The 23,593-nt window shown below is 43.6% G+C and overlaps 1 protein-coding gene across 2 annotated transcripts in view; it reads right to left on the reverse strand.

The window, feature by feature from the left end:
- The window catches only part of CLPX (caseinolytic mitochondrial matrix peptidase chaperone subunit X), a 544,085-nt gene that overhangs the window by 345,438 nt on the left and 175,054 nt on the right, over positions 1–23,593 (reverse strand). The window lies entirely within an intron of this gene.

The following is a 23,593-nucleotide window of genomic DNA, read 5'->3' on the forward strand; positions in this document are numbered from 1 at the left end:
CCTTTTGATTTACTTTATACATGTGAGCAACATGGAAAATTACACGAACTTCGCACTTTTCATTGTTACAGTAGGGCTATGAATATACGGGTCAATTATACAGCCCTGATTATCTTTGTTGGCTCCTTAAATTCCGTTTTTTCAACAAATGGTCCTTAGGACCATGTCCAATCTAACATCTTGGTTATTCCTCACGTACAATCCCTGATGATCTCATCCCAGAACACCCCTTCAACAGCTCTACAGTCCTGTCCACTATTCCCCATTGACACAGGAAAATGCCTCAGCGATGTTGGCATCCTTTGGATCACCTTTCCCACAAGTCCATGAATCTATTTCCGGAGATCCAACCACAGGAAAGTGGATGTAAAACCAATGCCTTTATTGTTGTATCTTACAAACATGCCGCCTTGAAATCAATGTACGAGATCATAGAAATAAAAATAAACTGCATTGGTCTGCCCAACTGCATCTTCTATGGCCATCTTGGAATGGTTAAGCTTTCCACAATGATGCCTTCATCAAGCATGCCATGTTTGTCTTCTGTTGGATTTTTATAGCAGTGATTGTAAAGACTGCACTCCCTCTCCATGTACTCCACTCTTTACATATTTTCCCCATATGTATAACAACAGTGGATACTCACTTTCAGAATCTCCCAGCCAAGTCCTGGTGGGAGGGGGAGGGGCAGGGGGGGGCTGGAATCGTGGTTGGAAATCAGTAGTATCGGTGAGGGGAAATCACTCCAAGTTCACCCAATTTACACCTAACCTGAAAGATCACCAAATCGAATAATTTCCCGCATTAAAGGGGTTAAATTATCTGAAGGGTGCCTGACAAATAAGAGTATATCCTAAGCATAAATCAACATGAGAAGTGTCCCAGATTTAAATTGAAGGCCTCGGTGCATGTGGTGCTCTTGGAGAGGATGTATTAAGGGCGATAACGGGCATCCCCGCCTAATGCCTCTGGAGATAGTGAAGGGGTACAAGATGGAGCCATTATAACGGATACGAGCAATGGGTTTTGAGTATAGCAGGGAGACAAGGGAGGTAAATATTACAGGAATACTGTTTTTTTCATAATGTTGTGTACACAAAAGCCCATTCTAAAGAATTAAACGCCTTCTCCGAGTTCAAAAGAGCCACCATCGCAGGTGTCTCTGGAAAAACCCTTTTCAAAACAGAGAACACAGCGCGGAGGTTGATTGAAGTAGATCTATGTGGGTAGGAACCCAATTTGTAAGGGGAGAGTATTTGTTTGAGCAAATAAGGATAGTCTATTAGCCGTGGCTTTGGCAAGAAGTTTGTTGTCAAAGTTAAGCAAAAAGCGGCCTATAAGATGAACAAAGAGTGAGGTTCTTGCCGGGCTTGAGTAGCAGGGAAATCGTTGCCTCACACTTGATAGTGGGGCGGACTCCTCGGTCAAAGGCCTCGGAGTAAACCTCCAATAAACGGGGTATCAGAGTGGTTTTATATGCTTTGTAGAAAGCGCCAGTAATGCCATTGAGGCCGGGGGTCTTCAAGTCATCCAAGGAGTCAACTGCCGGGGCAATTTCCTCAGCAGTAAAGAGCTCATTTAGACATTGGGAATGGCCTGTGGTAAGCCAGATCATAGCAATCTCTTCAAGGTACGCCTGATGTGCTGGGACATTAAAGGTCAATCGTGGGGTAAGAAAATAAGTTACTTATCTGTAACCATACTTTTCCAGTATTGGAATCTTTCATAGATTCACATACTTGAATCATTACCCGTCGTCGAGATGTTAGTCCCCGGTATATCAAAATACTAATGCAAACTTAAAAAAATAGAAAAATAGGCCTAGGCCCATTTAAGTTTTTTAACATATCCCTGTTTTGTAAAAGAGACAAAATTTAAGTTTAAATCAATTAGAATACCCTACCCTCTAGAACAATCCTGACCTTCAGATTATAATCGCAAGAGTTCAAGACATAAACATGCAAAGGTGCAAAGGGTGAGATTCTCAGGGGAGAAGGGCGGGTTGCATGTGAATCTATGAAAGATTCCAATACTGGAAAACTATAGTTACAGGCAAGTAACTTATTTTCTTACTGCTGTATTGGATATTGAAACATTCATAGATTAACACGCTTAAATCACAGCAGCTTGCAGTTATTAGCACATTTTCTTTTCATAGAGTATTTGATAGCCTTTATATTTTGAACGTTAAAAAACAAAACATGCTTTAAATTATGATCTTCTCAATATGAAACCAACGGAAGAGATTTAACTCCTAAGCATAACCGGAAATAATAAGGTAAAGAAGAAAAAGGAATAAACTAGTGAAGAAAAAATGTTCGCAGTCTTTAAGATAGAAAGGAAGGATGGATGAAGGAGAACGCTCACCGTCATTGAAACCGGTTTCTCAGCACCGATTGGCCCACTACCATGGCACTGCAAACCGGGGAGTCCAAAGCAGTAGTGCAGGTATGGGTACTCTTCCAGATAGCAGCTCTGCAGATGTCCTGATGGGTACTCCAGGAAATAGAGCAGTTGAGGCTGACACTGCTATAGTAGAATGGGCACAAACCTGTGCCTGCAGGGGTTTTCCCACTGATTAATTGCAATACTGAATAGCACTTGAAATCCAATGTGCAATACTCTGCTTGGAGAGAGGATATCCCTTCCGAGGGGTGCTATAGGCAACAAACAGCAGAGGGGATTTCCAGATGGCTTTAGTTCACTGAAGATAGAAATTAAGACGTTGTACATCTAAGGAGTGGAGAGCTCTTTCCACTGGTGTTGCAGGTAGCAGGAAAAAGATTTTGAGGATAAGAGGCTCATTCAGGTGAAAGTCCAAAGGAACTTTGTGATGAACTTGGGGTTAGTACGCAGGACTACTGTGTCATCATGGAACTGAAGAAATGGTTCCTGGATAGTGAGAGCCTGAATTTCACCAACTCTTCTAGCAGAAGTCAACGCTAGAAGCAAGGCAACTTTCCATGACATGTACTTGAGATCCGCTTTATGAATAGGCTGAAAAGGGTGTCTCATGAGTTGAGATGGGACCACATTAGGATGCCAGAGCGGTGGAGGTGGTCTGACAGGTGGAAACACCCCAAATAACCCTTTCATGAATTAAGGAGTCTCATTGACCATAAGGAGGGCCCCAAAGAGGGCCTTCTAAAGCAAGATATAAAAGTAAAATAGACCATAATGGATGTGTGAGTCAGCACAGACTTTGCCAAAGGAGGATGTAAGGGAGGGTCTCAATGTGGTGAGGAAGAGAAAGGATTTACGCCCGATTTCTGACAGCACAGGCAATATCATTCCCATTTCATCCTATATCTTTTGTTAGTGCTCTGTGCCCTGGCATTGGAAAGAATGTCCTTGCATTCAGAAGGGAGGATTAGATGGTCAAACTCCCAGTGTTCAGAAGCCATGCCGCTAATCGAAGCAATTTGGAGTGCGGATGTAAGACTTTTTCCCGGGACATCGCCAGAAGTGACGGAAAGGGATCCAAGAGAATGGGCTGGGCCTCCGAAAGCAGCAGGAGTTCTGTGTACCAGTTATGGCGCTGCCAAGATGGGGCTATGAGGATGATCCCTTAGGTATTTGCCTTCATCTTCATCAGCAACTTTTGGCAGGTGGGGAATAGATGGAAAAACGAAGGCAAAGGTGCCTGACCATGCTATCAAAAATGCATTCCCCCCAAGATCCTGGATGGTGATGCCAACTTGCAAAGTATCTAAATAACAAAATGATTGCCAGTACTGTGAATTCTATTTTATCTTAATGGCCATCCACTAATTGACACAAAACAAGAAGTGAGGTAGACTACTATTTCCGTCTGAATTAATCAAATTGAGATTATTATTTATTCAAAATTTTTCTTTCAATTTTGTTCCTTTTAATTTTTTTCAAAATTGCAACAATAAAAATACATATAATATACAATTTACATAAATGTACAATACACTCACGGGCACTCCAAAATCCAGATTTGTCTCACTTTCAGTCACACCCACTCCATACATTCACCACAAAGAACACACAATATATTTGCATAAATCGGAAAACTTTTTACATCATTCTTTTTACAATGCCATAGAAACTAGAATCAAAAGTAAATTCTTGAATTTGACTCTTTCATTCCAAAGTTCAGACTATCTTATGGCTGGAAAATTGGTCTATGCGTTTCGAACCCTAACTGATTTCTAGAGTTCTCATCAGGACCATAAAGACAAGCTGTGGCTAAAAGGAAATAACAACCTAATTAGTCTCATTCTTCTTAAAAGCCTTACTCCCCTCTCTGTTTGTCAGGAGCCTCTATGACCGGTCTGTACTTGTGAAACAAACCCGGTCGCAGGACACTATAACAGAAAACATAACCTGGGCATTAGCACTTAATGCACAGAGGTCCAATCAAGAAAAAACTAGCATTCTTCCATTCATACTGGTGGTTTAAGCTTACATGTCGCTTGGAGGTCCCCAGGTGCTGTGTAAATATACAAGGTTAATCGAGGTCTTGTGTACCTGTGGTACGATACAAACAAGACTTAGTCCTGTATTTTAATTTGGGCATCACTGGCTTGGTTGGAGTAAATAAAAAGGAGCACTTACTCAAGAAATCCTCGTTGCTCGCTTGTAATGGGTTCAACTAACTTCCGGCTAGACGCTCTGTTAAAAACAATGGGTGACAGAACAATGAATCAGGCGGGTTGTTTTTAATAAGGAATCAGACATTTTAAAGAGGGACAGCATGTCCGCGTTTCGTCTGCGGTTCAAGAGCGCGAGGACGTACCTGCTTGTAAGTCGGGTCGTCGTTTACCTTCCTCTTCCTCAGGGCACTTTGGTCTCCGTCTGTATACTGGTTGCGGATTAACCACAGCGATTCACAGCATGAGCAAGCCGGTGTCCAAGAGGCTCACGGAGTAGTAGTTTAAACTCAAGGGATCATGGGACAAGTAGTTTTAAAATGCTGCCATGTACGTTTTTGTATGAATTTCCTGGGAATTGTTCTGCAGTGATCCCTTTTGCTTTAGTTTGCTGCATTTGTGTCAAAAGTTATTGTAATGTGAACCATTGTGGTGTTTGTTCATTACTTTCCCGAAAATATAATAATCGCCGCTTCCGGCTACAGTGGGACCTGTTAATAACTACGGAGTTTTTTTTAAAAAAAGCATGTGGGTTTCTTTACTGACACTTTTCAGCGTGACAAGAGACATCTCACTGTGTCTATGTTGGAAAAATTATATTTAGATTGTTCTAATTGCTGCTGGACGACAAAACTTTACCATCTTCTTTTCCGGGGGTGGCTTGGAGGGAGAAGTGGAGCCAAATCATCAAATCTCTTCTGTCTTTGTGGGGGTCGGTAAAGTTTAAACATTTGAATAAGGCCATATCAAATCTCTTTTGTCTTTGTGGAAAGTACAAGAGAGGTAGTCAAGTTTACTCTTTTGAATGAGGGGTCTGCCTTTCGATGCATATTAGCTGAGGGCAAAGTTCAAGCTCAGTGTGACTCTGTTTCAAGTGAGGTTATAGATTTCGGATAGCTCATTGAGGCCATCAACTGCTGTGTTATATTTCACAATTAGCATGGCCTCTCTCCTTGATAGCTTTTGATCTAAGTCACCTCCTCGTTGATCTCTCTCAACTTTTGAGATGACTGTCCATGATAGATCTTTTTCTTTGTGATCTTGTAAGCGCCAATGGTTAACAAGCGGTGCAGATTGAACGTTGTTTTTGATCCTCGACTTATGTTGTGTTATGCGTGACCGGATCTCCTGGTTTGTTTTACCAATATATAGCAGGTTGCAAGGGCATATGATCCCATATACCACGTATCGTGACTTGTAGTTTGTGAACGGGCCGTGTTTCCAGTAGATGTTCTGATGTTCAAAAATATTTCCTTCTTTTGTAGAGGAACAACACGAGCACGTTCCACATTTCCGATGGCCTTGGATGGGTGGGAGTCCTGCTTAAGATCTAACTGTCATGGGTCTCATCTGAGGATGCGCGGCTCGTACTAAATGATTGGCTATGCTGCAGTCTTTTTTAAAAGCGAATAACGGTGCTGTATTCAGAGTTGGGTCCAAGTTTTTTACCAGGTGCCAATTTTGCATTATCACTTTTTTCAACATATTTGAGTTTGGGCCAAATGTTAAAACACATACAATCCTGTCGGTTTCTTTTTTGGGGGCTTTTTCCAGAAGGCATTCACGCGGAGTCCACCACGCTCGTTTCATGGCTTTCTTTAACAATTTCCTTGGGCAGCCACGTTCTTGTAGATTCTTTGAAAGTTGTTTGGCGTGTAATAGATATTCATCTTTGAAATGACAATTTTGCCTAATTCGAACATATTTTCCGAAAGGAAGGTTCTCCTTTAAACTCTGGGGGTGGTTGCTGGTAAAATGCAATGCCTTATTCCGATCGGTCTTTTTCTTATATAACGTGGTAACAAGTCCCCCATCTGATAGGTATACTTCCACGTCTAGGAAAGGCATTTTACTTTTGGAGTAGTTCAGAGTAAATTGTATCTCAGGTGTGCGGCTGTTTAACCATTGATGGAATATGATCAGATTTTCTTCGTGCCTGTCCACACCATAAAGACGTCGTCGATATAACGACTCCGATGTTTGAGGAATTGTCCAAACGGGTTATTGTGATAAATTATTTTTCTTCATATTTTGCCATAAACAATATGGCCAACTCTGGAGCTAACGGACATCCCATAGCTACCCCGCCAACCTGAAAATAGAATTCACTGCTGAAGTTGAAATAATTATTTTTTAGCGCAAATTTAGCTAGGCTTAAAATGAACTCTGTGGGCACCTTCATGGGTCTTTCACGTGTCTCTAAAAAGGATTCAATCACCTTCAAACTTTCGTCTTGGGGTATCTTAGTGTACAATGACACCACATCGAGAGTAACTAGATAGTGTATGTTCTCCTCGAAATCCACAGTAGTCAATTTATTAATAAAATCTGTTGTATCTCTCAAAAAGAAATCAACGAACTTGGAGATGGGTTCCATCAGTGATTCACAACCGGACACAATTGGACGTCCGGGTGGGGTTGTTTCATCTTTATGTACTTTGGGGAGTACATAAAATAAAGGGGTGTGTGGACATTTGATTTTTAAGTACTCATATTCTTTTTTGCCAATAAAACCTTGGGTTCTTCCTTCTTCAAGAATGAAGTACAATTCATTTTTGAGTTCCATTAATGGATCTTTGCTGATCTTTTTATAACATGTAATGTCCTCTAGCTGTCTCAATACTTCTGTTATATATTTAGTTTTGTCCCAGACAACAATTGAGCCCCCTTTGTCTGCTTGTTTTATTATCACAGACGTATCTTTCTTGAGATTGTTCAGAGCCTCCTTTTCTAGTTTTGAGGTATTATATTTAAATCGTCTTTTTTTCTTTTCCATTTCAGTAATTGCCGACAATATAGTTTTTTCAAAAATGACAACTTCCTTTGGTATTTTGTTTGTTGGAGGACAGAAGGTTGATTTGTTTCTTAGGCCAGTTGTTTCGATTGACATCTCAACTGGATTTTCTGCAAAAAAGGTTTTTAATCTGATCTTTCTGCAGAATTCTATAGCCTCCATTTTTAATTTAACAAAATTCGTATGTTTTGAGGGTACGAAGGTTAGACCTTTTTTCAGAATGCTTTCTTCTTCTTTTGTTAAACTTTTATTAGACAAATTGAATAATGGGGACACTGCCAGTTCTTGTAGTTGTGACGGCGTGTTGACATTTTCCATGGTTGATTGAACCTTATTCGTGCCCTGGTTTTCGGTTGGCCTCTTCCTAAAAAAAGACTGTTTCTGTTGATGTTGATATGAGCCTCTCCTGTTTGTATTTCTTCGAGGTTCAGTATTGTCCTCTTCGCTACTGCTTCCTGAGGATGAAGTCTCCCAGAAGTTCAAAAAATTATTCTTTGATCTCCCTTGGAATTCCTGAAGGTGTCTCCTTGACTCTGGTCTTTAGTAAAAATCAGATTGTAAGTACGGGTATACTTTGTCTAAGCTGAAGTTTTTTTTTCTTTTTCAAATTGGTTGCTCTTTTGATTGATGGTATAGTCCTTAAAGTCCGCTATTTCTATCTCCACTTTATCCAGTAGTGTTTTTGAATCCGTAATCTGTTGGTTTGTTGAAATTGCTTTTTCCAGAGACTCAATTTCTTCTAGTTGTTGTTTTGATAGCCTTTGGGCTGTTTCAACAGTGAGGACCATCAGGTCCCTACTGCATTTTGTCTCTATAAAGCTGTACCCTTTCTTATAAATTGGGTCTTCAGTAAAAATTACTGGAATGTTTTTAATTTGAAGTCCGCCCGGGATTGTACCCGCTCTAAGGTGTTGATTCAAAAAATTACCATGCAGGTCAATTCTTATTTCTTTTTTAATCTGATTAATTTATCAGTTTCGTTTTGATTTTGTGCTGTGAGGCTCAAGGCTGCTGACGCGAAAAGAGGGGGAGCAGCTATTAGTTTTTTAATATGATCTTCACTGTATGAAAAAGTTTCATTCTCCGACATTCTATCACACACCAGACAAGACACAGTTTGCAATTTCAAGCTTCCGTTACTCTCACGACGCGGGACAAGCCCCGATACTTTACAAGAACAACACTTCGTGAACCTACTTAAACAGTCACTGCTTAAGAGGGTAACCTCGCAGACCACCGTCTGCTATAATCATAAGAAACACCACTGGGTTTAGGCTCCCAACACCAAGGGAGAAGTGTGGCTCAATGGTTAGAGCGGCAGACCCTGATGCGGAGGTCTAGCATCATGGTCTGCCAGGGACCAGGGTTCAATTCCCCGCCTCGGCGGGTCATGGGCTCAAAATTCCACGGACATGATAATTCTCGCCTCGGTGCCTATTCTAATAATAGAGTCCCACTCTGCAACTCTGGGCAATAGCTTGCTTAATCTCCACAACGGCCCCCACAACGCTAAGGATGCCTTGCCTTCACCCTGGGGGTGTACAGGAGTGGACACCTCACAGGGAAAGCCAGGACGGGTTCCACAGCGGTATTCGTACAAGCGCCTTGAGACCCTTGCGGGTGAGTAGTGCGCTATACAAGTATCAATTTACATTACATTACAAGGCAAAGCCTGAACGAACTAAATAACAAAATGATTGCCAGTACTGTGTATTGTATTTTATCTTAATGGCCATCCACTAATTGATACAAAACAAGAAGTGAGGTAGACTACTATTTCCGTCTGAATTAATCAAATTGAGATTATTCTTTATTCAAAATCACATTTTTCATTCAATTTTGTTCCTTTTCATTTTTTTCAAAATTGCAACAATAAAAATACCTATAATATACAATTTACATAAATGTACAATACACTCACAGGCACTCCAAAATCCAGATTTGTCTCACTTTCAGTCACACCCACTCTATACATTCACCACAAAGAACACACATTATATTTACATAAATCGGAAAACTTTTTACATCATTCTTTTTACAATGCCATAGAAACTAGAATCAAAAGTAAATTATTGAATTTGAATCTTTCAGTCCAAAGTTCAGACTATCTTATGGCTGGAAAATTGGTCTACGCGTTTCGAACTTTAACTGATTTCTAGAGTTCTCATCAGGACCATAAAAACAAGCTGTGGGGAAAGGAAATAACAACTTAATTAGTCTCATTCCTCTTAAAAGCCTAACTCCTCTCTCTGTTTGTCAGGAGCCTCTCTTACCTGTCTGTACTTGTGAAACAAACCCGGTCGCAGGACACTATAACAGAAAACATAACCTGGGCATTAGCACTTAATGCACAGAGGTCCAATCAAGAAAAAACTAGCATTCTCCTATTCATACTGGGGTTCAAGCTTACATGTCGCTTGGAGGTCCCAAGGTGCTGTGTATATATAGATATATATAAGGTTGATCGAGGTCTTGTGTACCTGTGGTAGGATACAAACAAGATTTAGTCCTGTATTTTAATTTGAGCATCACTGGCTTGGTTGGAATAAATAAAAAGGAGCACTTACTAAAGAAATCCTCATTGCTCGCTTGTAATGGGTTCAACTAACTTCCGGCTAGACGCTCTGTTAAAAACAATGGGTAACAGAACAATAAATTGCGAAGTATCGGCATTTCTTGTTCTCCTTAGTCGCAAACAGGTCTATGGTTGGTTTGCCCCACTTGAGAACGATGCTGCCGAGTGTCCCTTGATGCAATTCCCATTTGTGGCATGTGGACTTGAGCCCGCTTAGCGTGTTTGCTGTGGTGTTCTGATTTCCCGGAAGGTGTTCCGCTCTTGAAGAGACTCTGTTTTGGATAGCCCTTTCCCAGATGCACTGCACCTCCTGAGACAGAAGATGAGACCTAGTGCACCCATGCTTGCTGACATAGTGCATTGCAGTGTGTTGTCTGCTCAGTTTAAAACAGACAAGTTCTTTATTTCTGGCAGGAAAGCTTGTGGGGTTAAACACACAGCTCTGGGCTCCAGTAAATTGCTGTGGAGATGCAGATGTTGCCAACGACCACTGGCCTGGAGATCCTGCAGACAGCCCCCCCCCCCCATCTGTCTAAAGAAGCATCAGTCGTGATTATGAGCAGAGTGAGGGTGGCAACAAAATAAGGACATACTGAAATATTTTCTTGCTGGGTCCTCCAAGAAGTGGCTTGGACCATTGCTGGTGTTATTGTAATCACATCTTCAAAAGTCCCTTCTGCTTGACGTCTTTGCAAGTTTAGCTGGTACTGAAGAGAACCCGTTCTCAGACGCCAAAAGGGATTAAGAGGGAAGCAGGATGACATTGCTCCCAGGAGAGACTTGTAACCGCAAACTGAAAGTGACTGTTTTCTTAGGAGAAGCTGAGCCAATGATAATAATTTTGTCTGCCTCTTGAGAGATGGAAAGGCTGTGTTGAGAGCGGTGTCCAGAATAGCCCCCAAAAAAGAAATGTTTGTGGAAGGTTGTACGACTGATTTCTCCCTGTTCAAGGTAAGGCCTAAACTGGTAAACAGTCTTGTGCAAGCTGCCGACTGGGCTGCTGGTATTAATGGTGCTTTGGTCAGCCAGTCGTCCAAGCAGGAAAACATCTGATGTTGTTGCCTTCTTAGAAAGGCTGCCACAGGAGGCAAACATTGGGTGAATATACTTGGCGCCGACTTTAGGCTGAATAGCAGGACTTTGAATTGGTAGTGGCTCCTGGCTATAGCAAAGTCGGAGATACTTCATGTGGGATGGGGATGTAGAAGTATGTGTTCTGTAGGTCTAGGGTGGCCATGCAATCTCCTGGGTTTAAAAGAAATAAGATGTCTTGCAATGTGACCATGCAGAAGGACTGTTTTATGAGGTAAGTGTTGAGATTCCTCAAGCCCAGATTATATCGCCATTTTTTGAAAGTCTTCTGTACCAAAAAGAAACGGGAGCAGAACACTTTTTCTCTTTGGAATGCAGGAACTGGTTCTGTTACCCCTATTTGGAACATCAGAAGGGCCTCCAAATGCAGGAGATGTAGATGCTTCAGCCGCTTGTAAGCTGGGCAGAGTGCATGGTGGAATTTGAAGAAACTCTAGAGTATGGTCAAACTGAATTAGGGTGCGAACCCACCGGTCTGTTATTCTTGGCCAGTGTTGGAGTTGTGCAGAGATCCTTCCGCCCAAGGTGACTTTAAAAAGAGGGGAGAAGGGTTAGCCGGAACCTGAAAGTCGTCATTGGTGACGTGAGGAATCTTTCCCCTGAAACCCCACTGTTTTACCAAGGGCAGATCTGGAATATGCTGCAGATTGCAGCTGACGCTGGGTGTATTGAGGCAGATATGGTTGGGAAGAGGAGGTGTAAGAAGGTTACCGATATTGCTGGTATCCACCTCTATATGATGGAAGACCTCTTCCTTGCACTCCTCCTCGAAAGGGTTCCTTGTGGTACTGAAGTCTTACCAACGCCTTGGCCGCGTCAGTGTCTTTCTTTATGTCTTGGAGGGCCTCATCAATGGGTTGCCCGAAATGGGCCTCTCCATGAAAAGGAAGACCAAATATTTTGTTCTGCACTTCTGAATGGAAAGATGCAGCTCTGAGCCAACCCTGGAGATGTAAGACTGCAGCACCTCCTAGCGATCTAAAGGCTGCGGTAGCGATGACCACTGCACAGTCTATATCTCCGAGGATACTGGTTCAATTTCCTGGAGGATCTTTTTGGCTTCTGTCTTACCGTCATCCGGGAGTTGATCAATGTATGAAGCCAGATCACACCACATCGGACGATCCTATTGTCCCAAGATTGCTGGAGCATTTGCTACCCTGACCTTAAGACCTGACATGGATTAGAAACGTTTGCCTGCATTATCAAGGCGTCTGCCTTCTTTATCCGGAGGTGCTGTAATCGGAGCAGGCGAGTTTGTGGACTTTCTCTATGCAGCCTGAGAGATCAAAGAGTCAGGCTTCAGGAGGCCCATAAGGCAGGTGGGAGCATCCTCTGGAGCTTTATATTTTTTCACCAACCTGGGAAGAACCAGAGTCACCGTGGCCTTCATGACTGAGGGCTTCCTCCCATTTGTAATTAACAATCGGAATGGCTTGCACTGATATATCTAAAGGGTTCTTAGAAGTCATAAAGAAAGCACTCCATTTGGGATGTTGGCATTTGCAAGTTAAACCTCTTGCCGCTTTTTGCAGCAAATTGTGAAATCCACTGATGTCCTACGGTGGTGAATCGATGGGAACTGGAGAGGGAGACGACGGATTGGGAATAAGGTAGTCGTCCCACTCCTGGTGTAGATCTAGAGGCTCTCCCTCCTCATGGTAATCATCAGTAGTCACCGGATCCCGCAGAGTGGGAGGAGGTGGAGTCTGTGTAGGAACTGTAGATTGTAAGGCTGGACCCTGCTGTGGAGTGGAAGGGACCAACGGTTGCAGAGGTGGCATTGTGGAATATTCAGGAGGAGCAAAAACGGATGGGAACCTTTTCTTATTGTCCGAAAGCATGAACTGCAAGTCCGAGAGTAATGAAGATGGCAAGCAAATCATCTCTTCTTGATATTGTTGGTGGTACCCTTGTTGAAGCATATGATAGTGGAATTCCTCATACTCCTCTTCATAGTCATCCTCCTGTCACTTTAAGAGCAACTGCGATGGACTAAGGACATAACCAAATGGTCCATCATCCTCGTCAGAATTTGGAGAAAAGTTGTCACTTTACTAGGTGAGGTGACTTCTGGTGTCAGATGTCTACTTCAGCTCTTTTCCCGTTGTCTAGGGGATTTTTCCCTTGTCGGCGATGTCGCCGACGGATCTACCATAGTCGTGATCGGCTGCAACATAGACTGTATTGTTGTCGCCTTTATCGCCGCCATCTACTAGGTCGAGGATGGCTCCTTGACTTGGGACGAAGAAAAGGGGGCACATCACTCCACATCGACAAGGATGAGTATTTATTTCGTTGACAACAAAGTTTTCGTTGACAGTAAAGCCTTCAACAACGGTTTAGCTGCAGGGGGTTCAGAAGAAGGCTTTTTGAAAGCATGCCTGCCCCAAGAAGATTTTGTAGGCGGCTCTTAACTTGCCTTTTTGTTTTAGTGTACCCTGAATTAGGTCCTTTTCTCTCCTCTTCACATCTGTGAGGAGATTTAGATGGACTACTCCTGTGAGACCTAAGAGTGGTCTTTTTTGAGGCTTTTTGAGGGCACTCACAGGATGAGTGAGTTTGTTATCTTTCCTTCTTGTGAGATCTTCTAGATGACAAAGAAGATGCCTCATCACTTGATAGTAGTTTCTTGATGGTCCTCAACTTTTGAAGCCAAAATGGAAGGGGTCCTCCACGATGCCTCAACGTTTTGGTACAAAAGGTATGACATGCCTTCCAAACTTTCACCTTGTGGTTGAGATACAGGCAATAGATGTAGTCACTGTGTGGGTCATCAGTATGAAGTCTTTTCTTGGAGCAGGTGGCACAGGCCCTGAAGAGACTCTTCTTTTTCCTGTCAGACATAAAATTCAGAGAAGGAATTGCAGACTGGATAAGCTAGTTAAATCAGTGGTAAATTGGATACAGAAGAATACAGAAATTTATTCTAAAACCCTGAAGTGGTAGATTTAAAGGAGGAGAGCTGAGACCCCTTAGCACGACGTGCAGTAGAAAATCTGAAGGTCTGAGGTTCTCTCAGAAGTGTCCAAGAGGGTAGGGTATTCTGTTTGGTCTCTTTTACAAAGCAATAGGGATATGTTACAAAATTAAAATGGGCCCAGGGCTATTTTTCTAGTTTATGTTAACTTTGCATTGCTATTTTGAATAAATGGGACTCCCATCTCGACAACAGGGAATGATTCAAGCATGTGTATCTATGAAAGTTCCAATACTGGAGTTTATTAAGATTTATAGTATGAAACGATTTCTCAGATTAGATCTTCATTTGTCATGACTCAGGAGCCATCAACCAGGCTGAACTCAGTAATACACCCCAAACTACGGGGAGGGAGCAAAAGGCGTGCCAGAGCTCTTCCAGGGCGTTCCATTTCGCCATATGTGCGAGACGCAGACTATTTACCAAGAAAAGCAACTTTCCTCTCGGTGAGATCACAGTATTCCTCCAAAAGGACAGAGCGACTGTGTAAAGATGATGGAGAAGAGTGCTCTACTTATCAATGTCTGCGAGGTTGGCTTCCTCTTGAGATAGACTGTTGCAGAGATTGCGCAATGCTCCTGCATGTGTGGAAATGCAGATTCCGCAGATATATGCCTTAAAAGGCATCCCACAGAGTAGCATATTGGTTAACAGACCCTGTGTTGGTTTTGAAATACTCAATCATGGCATCATGACGCTCAGTCCGAAAATCTAGTCTAGCAAGGCAGTCGTGGGGAAGGACAAGCAAAGCTCCCAGCCTCCAACATATGAGAGGGTTAGTAGTAATCTAACCAGCAGGTGATCAGAAAGGGCATGTGGAAGTACTTGCATGCTCAGCAGCCAGAGGCTACAGTCCATGGAGAGGAATCAGTAGTCCAGTCATGTCCACACTCCATGTGGAGCAGAGTAAAATGTATAGCCAGGGGTTGTAGGGTGTCGGAGATGCTAAACGTCTGAGGGCGTGAACAATATCTTGAAGAAAGCTTAAGAAGCGTGGTTTGTCTCCAGGACTGGTGCTTGAGGAATCTAAGGCGGGATCAAGCAGTAAATTCAAGTTGCCTCCAAATAAAATAACATCTGCAACAAACCGGTCATCTAGAGTAGATATATTTTGGAAAAATAGAGGGCCGTTGGTATTTGGGGAGTCGATATTTAAGAGGAGAACTCTCCCCCCCAGCATTGTCCCAGTCACTAAAAGGTAGCAACCTTGGTTGTCTGCAATGGTTGAATGGTGCATTAAGGCAAGGCTTTTTTGTAAATGTATACAGACTACCCGGGAGTAGGAACTATAATTAATCAAGTATCGGTGGAGCACCCATGATGTTGCAAATGCAGGAGATGATGCAGGGGAAGGTAAGTTTCCTGCAGAAATGTCATTTCAATACTGTATCGCTGAAGATATGATAACGCCAATTTGCCCTTTTTAGGACTGTTCAGTCAGCGGACATTCCAGGTATGGAGCGCTAGGCCCACAGATCTTTTAGGTCTCCCCAACAATGTAAAGCATGTTACTGTCAAGCATGTCAAGATGTACAGAAAATTTAAGAATCAGCCTCATCCAGTCTACTGTAGAAAAAGGAAATGAAGACATATAGAAACAGAGTTATAACAATCTCAGTGAAAGCCTGAGAGACCCCCCCCGGTCCCTCCAACACACGCCCCACACCAGGCATAAGGAACCTAGTGAATCCCAGAGGAACCCGAACAACGAACAAAGGTCTCAACATTCGAGAAACTGAACCATCCTTGGGGAGCGGGCAATGCACCGGAGCTCAATGCCTGTTGTGAAAGATAATAACTAGCAGTGCAGTAATGGGGAAAGGGAGGTTTACATGCAGGGAGAAGTTGGATAAGAAGCATACCATAGAGTAATGATGACATTATAATGTGAATATAACTTTACATAAAATAGTGTGGAAAAACAGCTAAGATACAACAATTTAGCCAAGGGAAGAAAAGACCAGCACTGGCCGGCACGCTAAGGTCCGGAGAAGAACGATCCGGGGTGGTGCGATTTGAGGCGGGCCTGATGGGTCCCAGCAGTTTTCAAAAGGTAAGTACATTAAAAAAAACATGTGGTTTACCATCTGTCACTACTTGTTGGATACAACATACCATATTTAAGCTGTGTCTTCTAAGCAACGGCTTCACATTATCAAATGCTCGCCTTGCCTCCTGTACCACAAGTGTGAAGTTGGGGGTAAATCAAAATTGTGGTACCTTGTACTGCAGAGGGGACATCTCCGAAGCCAAGTGAATTATTGTGTTGAGGTCTCTACAATTCAATGGGTAGCCACATTGGGGCGAGATGGGGCTCTCAATGGAGGACAAGGCCCTATCGATATGTGCGCCCTCTCCACAACAAAGGCAGATATAAAGTGTTGGGCGTCGTATAAGTCAACTAGTAGAGTTTCTACAAAGTGTTCAGGGTGCCCCAAATTGGTGGACTCCACCAGGCCGACAATGTGTATAATATTCCGGCGTGAGCGCGACTCTAGTTCTTCATTTTTAATGGCTACAGCCTTCAAGAGGCGCTCTGGCTTTTCCAATCTACCGGTCAATGTAGTAGTTTTGTCCTCCAAGCCCGAGACTCGTTCCTCCGCACCGTCAATGCAGTTGCTGTGCAGATCTCGGAGTTCCCCCAAGCTGTCGAGCGGAGATGAAAGGGCATCAAAACGAGCGTCAATAGCACGAAAGCCATCCAACAGTTCTGCCATGTCTAAGCCATACCCTCAGGGGGTGGGGATGCCTGTTGCCTCACGATCATCTATGATGTCTGCTGGGGAGGTGACAGAAAGATGATCAGTAATAGGCCCTAGGCATCAGCACAAGGGGGGTGATGGTGGAGCAGTGTGGTGACCTCAGATGAGTTTGCCAAATCGTAGCATAGTGGCCCCTGTTCTGCTGTCTTCAATTGCAGGGCATGGTCGATTGGCACCCACTCGTGGACAGCCAATCGCCATCAATGCAGGCGGAAGTCCAAATACAGACACAGATTGAGTCAATGTGGGAGTATCCCTCAGTGAGCCTCTGCATATGTCAGCGTGGTGGACGAGCCGTTAGATAGTGAGCGGCCGGTCACAAGAGATGCGGGTGGAGGCCACAGACCGCAGCAGATGGCAATTCAGGGAGGAAGCCCAGTGAGACGACGCCGTCCCAGCCACAGGGTCATTCGCAGCCCCTGTCAACGCAGGGCCTCCGAGGCAAGCTGGTTCTGCCTCACCCCCCGGTCGAGAGCAATATAACGCAAATGACCAATGCTGCACAGGATGGAGGTTCTCAGCCTCAACCTTTCCCGCTGCCCCTATTGCCACATGGCCTTCGAGGTGGCTTCAGCTGTGTCCTCCCTCAGCGAGATCCCGCAGTCGGCTGAGGTATTTGCTTCCCGGAGGAGTTCATTGCAGTTCTGGGGGGCTGATAGTATGGATTCTCCCAACTGCTGGTCAGCTGGAGTGAGGATGGATGCTGTAACCCTCAGGCGAAGGGCTGTCGGCTCCAGAGCTTTACTGCTGTGCAGCCATTCCAGCCCGCAGCTTGGCCACTTCCCCTGCACAAATCATACTTAAGGAAAATTTCAGGAAAATGTGTTGTAGTCGAGACAGCCTCATAAATAGCACTTTGACCAAAAGAGTTGGTAAATGGCACTCAGATTGCTTACATGTCATGGGTTAAGCAAGCATCTGATGCAGACTGAAAATATACGAACTAAGTTCATGTGACATTCATTCAATAGACGGCAACCTGCCGTAGATGGAAAAATCTGTGGAGTAAGCGCTTTTGAAGAGTATCCAATAACAGGGTGACTAGAGAGCTAGAGGGGAGGCTCAGAATTCAGACGATTTTAGTGAAGAGGGCCCAAAGCAGAGCTTTGATTCATGGGAGGATAAGAAAGAAATGCTCAACAAAACCCTCTATAAATCAAGTTCATGCTGCTGCCCAGAAGCTCTGTAATCTAGTTCAAGATTCTCTCCCTGAAACTCCAGGGGCAGTAGTAGCCTGAAATATTAATGAAACACAAGAATTCTGTACTGCGTGCTAATACTGCACATCGATATAGTAAACAGCTCCAGGTGCTTGCTACCATTAGAGAAACCAAAGGTTTTAAGTATTTCAAGCCTTTAGGTCTAAACTTATCAGAAACATCACAAATCAAGGCATGTGCTTTTACCCCTTCTTTCATCTGTATTAAATGCAACCTTGAGGCTTTGCCAAGAGTTATGAGGACCACCAGTAAATAAACTGGGGGTGGTCAGGTGGGACTAATTCATAAAATGAGATTTAATCAACCATAATTTAATGCAACAAAGTTTGGAAAGTGAGCCGGTCATTAGGTCAGTGTGGGGTGTAAGGCTGTTGTGTGGAGCTGGCACAAGAGTGTCCTGCCAAACAGTGGAAGACTGACTACAGAGTGTTCTCTACATTGACTGTGTCCCTGTTTCATTAACTCGTCAAGTTTTCAGTCTTTCTTTGTGTCTCCCAATGCAGTGAGTCATATCTACAGGCTGCTATATGTGCCTTCTCTGCGAACTCCAAAAGTGCTCTTGCCCGTGTCCAACTGACTAGCGAGCACCATCCCAAGTTTGTGGGAGGGAGGTTTGTGGAGTTCCAGGTGATGTGTAGCCATTACCACTGTCCTGGTTATTTTCCAACAGCCATGATGCAGATGTGGCTATTTTAAAAACCTTACTGTCAATTCTTAGAGATAAGGATTGGCATGGTCCTCTTTTATATGCTTCCCTTTCACCATGAATCTTAATTTAAAGAGTGGGTAAAAGACTCTGGGCTTCAATGTAATTAATTTCACATAGTGTGGAGCCTGCCCATCGTTTTCGCATATCATCGGTTTTCTTTGTTTTCCTCATCACCTTTCGACCCCATCCCGCTCTATATCTCTTTTCTGCTGATGATTTTAGGAAGGGATTATGTTACTTACCCTGTAAGCATCTGTTCTGGCATGTAGTGCTGTAGATTTACATGCTTTACATAAGTCAGCCATCTAATGTTGGGCTCGGATGATTACAAGTTGTTTTTGTTCCAAGAAGTTTTCTTCCAGTCACAAGGCTTTGTGACTCCTTCTCTTGGTAATACTGCATATGGTCATAGACGCCATCTTCAGATTGTTTTGCCGTGGGTAAGAATGATGTCTATGTAAGCTATTATGAAAATAAAGTGTATGAACTCCAACCTACACAAGATTTATTGGGGAGGAGGGTTGGCACATGTGAATCTTCAGCACTACATGCCAAGAACAGATGCTTCCAGGTTAAGTAACAATCAATTCGAGGCATGTGTGCTGTAGATACACATGCTTTGCATAGACTGTAAAGCAGTCCCTCTCCGAGCTAATGGTTAACTTGTGGGGGTTGCAGTTGTTTGAAAAAGAGTCTTAAGTACTGCCTGGCCAACATTGGCTTGTTGTTGTGCAAATGCATCCACACGTTTTGTGTAAGTGTGTAGAGTAGACCATCTTGCTGCTTTACAAATATCAGCATTAGGAATGTTCCCTAAGAAAGCCATGGACGCTCCAATTTTTCTAGTGGAGTGGGCATTTAAGGAGGTGGGGGAGACGGTAAATTAGTTTAGCTTTTGCAAAGCATTTATATGCATTTAATTATCCATCTTGAAATGCTTAATTTTGAAATTGCCTTTCCTATATTGAGGGGGTACAATGGCAAAAAACAATTATTTTGTTTTTCTAAATGATTTAGTCTTGTCAATGTAATACATTAGCAGCCTTTTTCACATATAAAGTGTGTAATGCCCTTTCTGCAACTGTGCCTGGTTGCAGGAAAAGAACAGGTACATTAATGGATTGACTAATATGAAAATTAGAAACCCCTTTTGGTAGGATTTCTTCGGTTAGTTTTAATTAATACTCTGTCCCAATGCTGTTTTTAGAAAGGGTCTTCGAGAGTTAACACCTGAATTTCACTCACTCTTCTAAGAGAAGTATTAGCGATTAAAAAGGAAAATGCTACTTGCCAGTATGTATCTGTTCTTGGCATGTAGAGTTACAGAGTTACACACTGTGCATAGATGGCCACCTAGTGTTGGGCCCGGATGTTTGCAGTTTGTTTTTGTTGTAGAAAAGTCTTTGGAAGTCACAGGACAGGCGACTCCTCCTTTGGATCATACTGCGCATGGGCATCGGCTCCATCCCCAGATTGTTTTTCGCCTTGAGGGAAGTGATGGGGCTGTACAAGAAGTAGTGATGTCCATGTGATTTGTATCTAATTAAGATAATACTGGAACAGATAAAGGCAGCCGAGGAGGCGGGTGGGCGTGTGTAACTCTGCAGCTCTACATGCCAAGAACAGATGCATACTGGTACGTAGCTTTTTCCGTTCGAGGCATATGACCTGCAGATTACACACTGTGCATAGATTGTATAGCAGGACCCACCTTTAGTGGCGACTACCCGTATCTGTTACATTTGTTTGAAACAGAGTTTTTAGTACAGCTTGGCCCACAGTGGCTTGTTGTTTAGTTTGCACATCTACACAATAGTGTTTTGTGAATGTGTGCGGTGTAGACCATTGTAGCAAGGGGACCCCATCCATAGAAAATGTCCCCTCAACAACGGAATGGTGGGTAGCTGATTCTGCCAATCTCCCCTCTCTCAACTTACCACAGAACGAGTGGACATCGGACATAAAACCGCTTTGGAATTCTCAATGCGAGGTAGAAGAGGACGGCTCCTTTAATTGTGCCTATTCAACGTTTGAAGCCCCGCCCATGGAGGAAGCAGGTCCAACCGGGTTCGTCAAAAAGGAGGAAGCACAAGACTTGGCGGGTGACATCACCGAGGAGGGAGCAGAGCGAGCGAAGTTCAAGAGTCGAGTGAGGCGGAGAGCGGAATAATCATCGGGAGTGGTCGAAAGAAGAACCAACAAAGAAGAGAAGCCAGGAGGCCACCGTCTCCACGATTCGCCCAGCGCACTCCCGGAGGAGTGTGGCTGAGCCAGGTACGGCAGCGAGTGGTGGGCTGGGTGGGGAGGCGGGGAGACTTCCCGAAGTGAGAGCGCCTGTAACAGAGACGCCACCTGGGGGCACTAATTGTATATAAGTCACCACACTTCTGCAGGTTTCTTCAGTGTTTTGTATATACACAGGTTTCTACAGTGTTTTGTATATACACAGACAGCGGTGGTCCCTCACTCCCTGGTTTACCCTTGGGGCAATTGTATAAAGAAGACTATTGCCTGACGGCGGCCTATATCGTTTTCCCTTCTGCATGTGGTATGGCGGAGAAGCTCCAACCAAGCCAACACAAGAGCGTCCCCCGAAGAAAGCAAAAAGCAGGAGAAGCTCCCCGGGATTAGCTGCAACAACGGACACAGCTAGTTTTTCACGGGAAAGACTATCTATTACTAAAAAGAGGTCATTCACAAAAATAAAGCTATATATACCTCGATCCAGTCTCCGGTCCCTTTCTCCTACCCCGCCACAACCATGTAGCTGCTTTGCATATATCATCTAGGGGAATGTTCCCTAAGAATGCCATTGAAGCCCCTATTTTCCTTGTAGAATGGGCTTTTGGAGGAATTGTTAACGTACGCTTGGCTTTTTGGTAACATATTTGTATGTATTTAACAATCCACCTAGCTATCCCCGATTTTGATATGGGGTTGCCTTTATGTGGTGGTGAAAAAGAGACAAAAAGTTGTTTAGTTTTACGAACATTTTGTGTCTTTTCGATGTAGTACAGTAATGCTCTTTTGACATCGAAGGTGTGTAGAGCTCTTTCTGCGACTGTTTGTGGCTGCAAGAAAAATACGGGCAGCTCAACATATTCATTTAGATGGAATGGTGAAATGACTTTTGGGAGGAATTTAGGATTAGTGCATAGAACTACTTTGTTATGATGCATTTGCAGAAAGGGTTCTTGAATGGTAAAAGCTTGTAGTTCACTAACTCTTCTGAGAGAAGTAATAGCTACTAGGAAAGCTACTTTCCAAGTTAGGAATTGCAATTAACATTTATGTAACGGTTTAGAGGGAGGTCCCATTAACCGTGTGAGAACAATGTTTAAGTTCCACACTGGTGAAGGTGGCGTTCTGGGCGGGATTATTCTTTTGAGTCTTTCCATGAAAGCTTTAATAGCAGGTACTCTAAAAAGAGATAGATGTTGTCTATTTTGTAAATATGCTGCAATGGCAGCAAGTGTAGTCTGATAGACGTGTAGGCTAAATTACAATTTTGAAGGTGTAATAGGTATCTATGATGTGTTGAATAGACACATCTAAAGGATTTATGTGGTTGTTTTGACAGTATATCACAAACCGTTTCCATTTAGCAGCATAACATGCTCTAGTAGTGGGACGTCTAGCTTCTTTAATAACATTCATGCATTCTGGAAGAAGGTTGAGGTAACCAAACTCTAGGACTTCAGGAGCCCGATCGCTAGGTTGAGCTGAGCTGGGTCTGGGTGTTTGATTTCTCCATGGTTCTGTGTTAATAGGCGTGGAGATAGGCTTAGTTTCTGGTGTGGTACCAGAGATAGTTGCAGCAGCGTGGTGTACCACGGTTGTCTGGCCCAAGTTGGAGCAACTAGAATGAGTGTTAGGGAATGTTGCTGTAGCTTGCGTACTACTAACGGAAGCAGTGGGAGAGGAGGAAAAGCATACGCAAATTGTCCTGACCAGTTCATCCATATCGCATTGCCTTTGGACAGCGGGTGTGGATATCTGGCGGCGAAGTTTGGGCATTTTGCGTTTTCGTGGGTGGCGAAGAGGTCTATCTGAGGTTGTCCCCACATTTGAAAGAACGGTTGAAGAACTTGCAGATGAAGTTCCCACTTGTGGATCTGATCTGTCTGTCGACTTAGCAGATCTGCCATGGTGTTTTGTACTCCTGGAACGTGTTGGGCTAAGAGGAAGATCTTTAGTGGTATAGCCCATCTCCATATCTGCTGTGCTAACTGAGAGAGCTGCAGAGAGTGTGTTCCCCCTTGTTTGTTTATGTAGTACATGGCTGTCATATTCTCTGTGCGGACTAAGACAGCTTTGCCTGATACTTGTTTTTCGAATGCTTTTAGGGCTAGAAAAACAGCTAGTAACTCAAAGTGATTAATGTGGAGTAACTTTTGTTGCGGTGCCAACCTGCCTTGCATGGTGTGATGCAGTAGGTGAGCTCCCCAGCCGGAGAGCGATGCGTCCGCTGTCATGATTATTTGAGGAACTGGCTCTAGAAACGGTCGACCCTTTGAAAGGTTTTTGGTGCTCCACCATTGCAGAGAGCGAGGAGTCCGACTGTCTACCAACACTAGGTCTGTTAATTGACCACAAGCCTGGTTCCATTGGCGTGCTAGGCACTCATGAAGTGGACGCATTTGCAGTCTTGCGTGAGGTACTATAAATATGCAAGATGCCATCATTCCTATGAGCTGCATGAACACTCGAGCTGGAAGCGAGTGTTGTAATTTGAATCTTGTTAGGAGAGTTTGTACACTGGTTATCCTGGCTGGAGAGGGATAGGCTAGTGTTAGTTGGGTGTTCATTGTAGCGCCGAAATATTGTTGTATGTGTGAAGGT

The sequence above is a fragment of the Lissotriton vulgaris genome, chromosome 2_1, assembly GCF_964263255.1.
Source record: "Lissotriton vulgaris chromosome 2_1, aLisVul1.2, whole genome shotgun sequence".
In the NCBI taxonomy this organism is placed as follows: Eukaryota; Metazoa; Chordata; class Amphibia; order Caudata; family Salamandridae; genus Lissotriton; species Lissotriton vulgaris.